Consider the following 8029-nt stretch of genomic DNA (forward strand, 5'->3'; position numbering starts at 1 on the left):
AAAGTGAGCCCAAGGCCATCCAATGTGGTCTAAAGTGGTTTTAAATGAAACCTAAGTGGATATAATAGTAAGGTATGACAGATTTTATCCATAAAATTTTGCATGCATATAGATCTCATTTTTCTCTTTAAAATGAGTGGCAATTCCTCCATAATAGATGTGTGTGCTAAGAGTTATGCCATTTCAAAACTAAGCAAAAATACCAAAAAAATTAGAAAATGACCAAATAAACAGTAACTTTTGGAAATTAAACCGGGCCCTAGCCTGAAGGTAAATTGACCAGTACATATTTTTTTTCTCAAAACATAATCCAAAGAGCTTCCAATAGAACTTGGAATCTCTTAATTTTGGCTTTTCTAGAATAATTACCAACTTTCAAAGTTTGGCTAATTTTTGGATTGCTGTGAATAGTAACCTAACAAACAAATTTTTCAATTCTTGATTTTTTTTTTAATATTTTGGCCATCAAAGGTGATTCCTTTTGCTTCTATTCAGTAAGTTATTTGGTACAAATTGAAGAGATTACACTTTTGATAGGAGTTCCTGAAGTTCATGGAGTGTACTTTAATCACACAAAATACTATGATCATCCCAGACAGATAACATATTCAAAACAGAGTCACAATCTCGCTGCCTTAATAGAGTTATAGCATCATAAACTTCAATGCAATCTCCAAAATGAAACCATAATTCCATATGCATATAACATAAGCTTTCTCTAATTACTCCTTTCTTCTTGATGGTTCAGCCCCTATGGAAAAGAGTTACATTTGGAAGAAATGGGATTTCAAAGAAATCCCAGTAGCAAGAGACAATCAAACATAACATCAAGCATGCATCAATTACAAGCATTCCAACCTTTTGCTATTAATAGAGAACTACTTAACCTCATACATATAGCACTCTAACATACAATAGCCAAGGCACTTAAAGGAAGGAGTATAGCTAGACAATCATGATCATCATCATTTAGCTCAACCACATAATAGCACATGAAATTGCATAGCAATCAATGCAACAATTAACATTAAAGTTAATTAAATCTTACTACCTTTTTTCCAATTCTTTCCTTGCCTCTTGACCCTGGTTCTCTCTTCCACAAATGTCAAAGCCTAAAAAAATGGAGAAGAAGGTGCTGAGAGTGATTTAATCGGTTCAAAATCACAGAAAATAGTGAAAAAGTGAGGAAAAATAAAGGTTTTAGGTGTGGGATCAATGGAGACTTTAGAGAAAATGGTGGAGGCTTCTATCCTTGCAAATCTGCAGAATGGAGGCCCTCTTTTTGTCGTGGCTTATCCCTTAAGTGTAGAGGCTGAAAACCCTACTCCAAAATGCACAGCTTCACTTAACATACTTAGGTTGCGACCTCATAATCTCATATCATGACTTGGGAAGTCAAGGTCATGACTCATAAGGCCATGTTGCGACCTAGGGACACAGAGGCACAATCAGTCTTGGCTTAGCTCCAAAACAAACAACTTTACTTAAGATCATCCAGGTCACGATCTCAGCAAGTCATGTCACGACATGGGGACACAGAACACTCTAATCTTGTGTTTTGACTCTTATGACTTTATGGCTCCATCCATGCTCCATCTTGGGTCTTAGGTCCTTCTCCAATTACCTAAAAATAACAACAAAGAGCTTTGTAAAGACTAACTGATTATAGATCAAGACAATTACAATTAAGGAGAGAAAAATGACCTTTTTTACCCCTTAAATAGCATAATGCAATGCATGAATCAATATAATCAAAAGAATATAAATGCGTGCATAATGAGGGAAAAAATGTTGCAAAATAACATAAAACACTTAAGAAAACCATAAAAAGATTGGGTTTTATCATAGGTTGAGTCATCATTCATATGGAATAATGAGAAAAGAGCAAGTGGCATGCATGTGGACCAATTAAAAGGAGGACACATGGTACCCAGTGAACCAATAAGAAAGAGGCAAGTCATCTTGTAATTTTATACAAATTCAAGGGTGCTTTCACAACTCACCTATTATAAATACTCCTCCCTCTTCAACAGAAGATGATTTCAGCCGAGGCTTAAAGGAGAGAAGAGAGCTGAAGTTCTAAGAGAGAAAATAGAGAGGAAAACTATGGAAGAAGAGCCAAGCAAGAATCAAGCAACCAATCAGGTAAATTCATGATTCTAGATTTGGATTTGGTTGTAGCTTGTGTTCTTGAGGTTGTCCTTGAGTTTTATGAAGTTTATAAGCATGAAATCCCTAGGAAGAGCATGCTACATGAAATCTTAAAGCAAGAAGAAGATGAAATTGAAGCCAGGATTATGTTTAAAGGATACAAAAGAAGATTAATCAAGTGGTTCTGTAATGAAAATTGAATGAATCCAACTTCCTCTAACTTTGTGTGAATTTTGGCCAAACTTGGGGGTTGATTTAAGGTTAGATTTTGATGATTTTGATGCTTCTAATGTGTTTAGAATGAATAATTATGTGGGGTAAAGATGATAAAGCAAGTTTAGAAGCATTGGAATTAAAAATAGAATTTTGAACCTTAGGCCCTATATGTCTTAGCCAAATTGAGTTGAAGGGGAAAGAGTTGGATTTTATGTAATTTGAGCTTGAAATGGATTCTACATGAAAAATTATATGAGAATAGCATGTGGAATTAATTTTAGAAAGATTGAAAACCAAGTTTAAAAGTTAGAAGTCAATGTGATTTAAAGAGAGCAATGTGTTGATGTTGAATGTGATCATGGCTCTAATAGGTGAATGGAATTGTCTGCTAATGTATTTAGGGCTATGAGATATTAAGAAAGAGAAATGCAAAGGTTGATCAAGCAACCTAAATGGTTGGAGGCAAAGGAAGCAAAATGGAGTAAAGAGAAAGCTCAAAGACACAAGGTAGTGAACTTGCCCTTACTGTGTGCTTGATATGTATGCTTGAGTGTGAATGAAACATTGAGCATTAAAGCATGTCATTTTATAAATATGGAAGCATGAAAGCATGAGACCAAGCATGTCATACCCTTAGCATTTTTCTTGAATACATATGGATAATGTTTACTACTATGATTCTCCTCAATCTCACCCTTCCTTAGCTAACCTTAATAGTTATTAATAAGCAAGCAAAAGGATGAATGAAGAACAAAGAAAGAAGAGAAGAAAGTGATAGTTGTGCTTATGTATTTAATGTAATTTTGATGTTAATATACATTTAAAGATGCCCCTCAATGTTATGTGATGTTAAATGATGATGATGATGGCATGTAAGATTGAATATGAAGATTCATGAGAGTGAATTATGTAATGTTGGCATTATTATGGATCAAGAAATAAGTGAATATGAATTATTTATGCAAGTAAGGGGGGGATAAGTTATCTCTAAATGACTCACGAATTTGTGACAGAGTGAAAATGAGGTAAACAATTAGATTTACTCATAAAATTTGGAATGCCCAAACCTCTTTAAAACAAGTAGTAGATTACTTAAATTGGATATATGTGCTGAGACTTATCGCTGCTTAAAGTTAGGACAGAGAAACTGGAAAGTTCAATTTTTACTAAATGAATAGTAAACTTCCATGAATTAACTGTATGAATTGAGAAGTCTAAGGCCATATTTATATTTTTTTTCCTTATAGAGAATTAAAAGAGCTTTAAATGGAGACTTAGATCATCTCAGTACAATTTTTTCATAATTAGTTATGAATTTTCAAATTTGGAATAAAAGTCTAGAATTTACCAGTGAATGGTAACCCAAGAATCAAATTTTAAAATTTCAATCTACGGGCTTATTTCATGATCCGCTTGAACTGTAATGCTTCTAGACACATACCAAAAGGGGTTTAAGGAAGGATATTTTAGTAAGCTACAAATCCAACTCTAGATAAAATCTGGACTGACCCAATATACTTTAGCATTAGTTTTTTAGCTTTTAAGGTTCAACTCACTTTCGTGGTCAGAGATACCTTTAGGAATACATGGTCTCTAACAGTACACTCTAAAGGTTTCCTCTTAACATCGGCATAGCTTTTCTGTCTACTTTGTAATGTGAGTAACCTTTGCTTGATAATCTTTATCTACTCTAAGGTTTGATCTATTATCTTAAGACCATAAACCCTTCTTTCACTAAGTTTTGCTCGGTGTAATGGAAACTTGCACTTTTTGCCATACAAAGCCTTGTACAAAGCCATCTGTATGCTAGAATGATAAATATTATTATAGGTAAATTTTGCTAATGGTAAGCACTCATTCCAGATCCCTTTAAAGTCCAAGACACAAGCTCTCAACATGTCTTCTAGTGTCTAGATGGTTTGCTCTATTTGCTCCTCTATTGCAGATGGTATGTTGCACTAAAACTTAAGGTTGTACTTACTGCTTTCATGCAAAGCTTTCTAGAATCGAGATATAAATCAAGGATCTCAATCAAATACGTGTTCTCTAGTACCCCATGTAATCCTACAATCTCTCTAATGTAGAACCTCGCTAACTTCTCTAATGAATATTTAACTTTTATTGCCAGAAAATGGGCTGATTTCATCAGTCAGTCTATAATAACCCATATCACCTCATATCTTGATGATGTGAAAGGTAATCCTACAATAAAGTCCATCAAGATACTATCCCATTTCCATTCAGGGACATTGAGGGGTTGTAAAGATCCCAACAATTTAATTCTTTGACATGTGAGGCACTTTAACACATATTGGGTAATGTTTTTCTCCTTACTAGGCCACCAAAATAATTCCTTGACTTCACGATACATTTTATTCATACCCAAATGAATAATATATTTATTTTTATGTGCCTTATTCAGAATTCACTCTCTAAGATTATCTACTGAAGGGACATACGTTCTTCCTTTGAACTTGAGTAATCCCTCAGCAAAGACTTCAAAGTCTCTAGTCTCACCTTTTAGCATCTTAGCTCTATAATTATTTATCATCTGATTTTTCCTCTGAGCCTCGACAATTTGTTTTGTTAGCAAGGTGTCTATCTTCAATACTCCTGTTCTTTCTGCTCTTAATTGCATATGATAAATAGGATCCCAATTTCTCACATTTTCTAGCAGCTCATATTCTTTAATCATCATTGATGCCACCTGTATTGCCTTTTTGCTAAGTGCATCAGCTATAGGATTGGCCTTTCTCGGATGGTAATTTATCTTGTAGTTATAGTCCTTGAGCAGCTCCATTCACCTTCTCTATCTCATGTTTAACTCTTTCTGGTCTTACAGGTACTTGAGATTTTTATAGTCGTAATACAATTCAATAGTTGTCCCTCATAGATAATGCCTCTAGATCTTTAAGGCATAGATTATTGCTGCCAACTCCAGGTTATGTGTGGGGTAATTTTCTTCATACAAGTTAAGCTCACGTAAAGCATAAGCAACCAATCTAACTTGCTACATCAGCACACCTCCCAAACCCTACTTGCTTGTATCTGTGTACACTACATAGGGTAGTGTTGGATCGAGGATGACCAACACAAGGGTGAAGGTCAGCCTTCACTTCAACTCTTCAAAGCTTGCCTTACACTTCTTATCCCATACAAGTGGTTAATTCTTTTTTGTAAGCTGGGTCAAAGGAAGGGCAATCCTGAAAACATCTCAAATGAACTGTTTGTAATAACTTGCTAGCCCTAAGAAACTTCTAATTTCTATTACCATTTTGGCCTGCTCTCATTTTAATACTGCTTCTACCTTACTGAGATCTACAGTCACCCCATCTTGTGTAATTAGGTGACCCAAAAATTTCACCTCATTTAGCTAAAACTAACATATACTGAGTTTAGCATATAACTGCTTCTTCTTCAGTGTACTTAGCAAGATCTTTAGGTGTTGCTTATGCTCTGTTAGGGATTTAGAGTACACTAGAATATCACTGATGAAGACTACGACAAATTGATCCAAATACATGAATATCACAGGTTTAATCTGAATGGCATCACTAAAAACTTGTAGTGTGTATAACGGGTTCTGAAGGCAGTCTTTGGAATATCTTGTGCTTTGATCCTTAGCTGGTGGTAACCTGATCTGTAACATCCTACAAATTTTAACCCTAAAGATGAGGGAAATAAAATAGACCAAGGGCTAGTTAGTGTAGAGGGGATATAGATCTCACAAGTTTTGAACTGAAACCAGGGCAGTGTCCAGACTGATATTTTTGAAATATTAGTTGAAAGAAAATCTGATTGGGAAGTTAGGTTAGAAATTCCCAAAAATTCCCAGAAAATCATGTAAAATAGAACTAAGGGTCAAGGAACAATGTTTGAGGCCCCAGAGGAATTATTGAAAGGAAAATAAATAAATACAGAATTTTCTATATTTTCAAGAATTTTTTATTACACCGAGTAATAGTAAACAAAATTAATTATTTAAAGTATCCAGAGGCCTCAATAATTCTGAAAAAAAATATGAAAAATTTTCTTGAAGGATTATCATAATTTATAAAATTGTTCCTAACTCCAAATGATGAGGAAGTTAGCTTAATAATATTTAAAGTAGAATTGTCACTGGTATAATGCCGGTTTTGTTGGAAATGGAATTTAGAAAATTTCGGAGTGAATTAAATTCTGAGAAAAATTATGAAACTTCCCTACACTAAGATAAATTTTCTGAGACAATAGATTAGATAGGATACAAAAAAATCATCTTATCTTTTTTCTACAAAATTTTACAACCCAAATAGCCCGTATGTTATACCATTTTTGGTCTATTTTGGAGGAAAAATATTTAATGAAAAATGAAAAATAAAATAGGTTTCTAGAAGGTAGTTAATTATAGTGATTACGGAAGTTAACCAAGATTAGGCTAATTAATCTTGGTATGACATCAGTTTGTGACATCATCATCATGACATCATGTGAACATATGGCAAGATCACATTCTTGAAGCATGAGATTTGTCCACCTATTTTCATTTTATTTTCCATTATTTTGAAGGAATTTTGAAGGGCTAGCATTTGTCCACCTAACCCTTGTAATTTTGTTAACATTTAAGGGTAAAGAGTTAATGGAATTGCTATAAATACCCCCTCCCACAAATGAAATTTGGCCAAGAAGAGGGACCATTGGGAGACCATTTTGCTCTGGATATTCTAGAGTGAGAAGAGTAAATCCTAGTGAGAGAGAGTCCAAACAAGCTTAAGAAATCATCAAGGTAAGCTTTTATGCTTCTTGTGATTTAATATGGGCCTGTTTTTATGGTATTTTGTGATGATTGGATGGCCATTTTCTTAAGGGAAAATACTACCAAAATTTTTTTAAAAATTTGAGAAAAATAGCCAAGGGATTAAAACCTAGATTAAACACTTAAAAGGATAGGAATTGATTGATTATACTTGAGTTTGGGAAAAAAATCTAACCCCTTAAACTTGAGTATCAATTCGGCCAAGATGAGTAATTAGGGTTAGAGTTGGATTCTATTCAATTTTTTGCTTCCAATGTGTTTAAATGATGAAATGGTAAAGGAAAACACCAAGAAAAGAAGCTTGCAATTGGAAGCATTAAAATTGAAAGTGGAAATTTTAGAATTAAATCCCCTTTAATTCGACCAAGACGATTTCAATAGGGAGGAATTGGATTTTCATAAATCTAAGTTGATATTTGAATTCTATATGAAAAATCATATAGGAATGGCCCAAGGAAAGTAAGAAATCAAAGCTAGAAATAAAACCCAAAAATCATGCAAAAAGGGATTAAAGGTTATTATGATGAATGATGTAATAATGTGAAATGCCATATTGTATTACCAATAGGTTTTGCATCAAAAGAGGAGGAGTTATGCTAAGGGGGAAGCTTGAAGGTTAAGGATAAGTTTGAAAAGGTAGCTAGCATTTATTTTTAATGTTACCTTATATTGTGTGTATTGCTATGTATTATTTTATATCGCTATGCCATGATGTGGATTAGATTGTTATGTGATGTTATCTTTATGCATGAAATGACATGGCTTATGCAATGTTGAATATGATGAATGAGAAAGCATGTTTTGCCTTCCCATGGCATGTGCATCAAAGTTAAAGCATGTAATGGCTAGAAACATATAGCATGTGAT

This window comes from Neltuma alba, unplaced genomic scaffold, assembly GCF_004799145.2.
Source record: "Neltuma alba isolate B1F8T4 unplaced genomic scaffold, ASM479914v2 tig00012702_pilon, whole genome shotgun sequence".
In the NCBI taxonomy this organism is placed as follows: Eukaryota; Viridiplantae; Streptophyta; class Magnoliopsida; order Fabales; family Fabaceae; genus Neltuma; species Neltuma alba.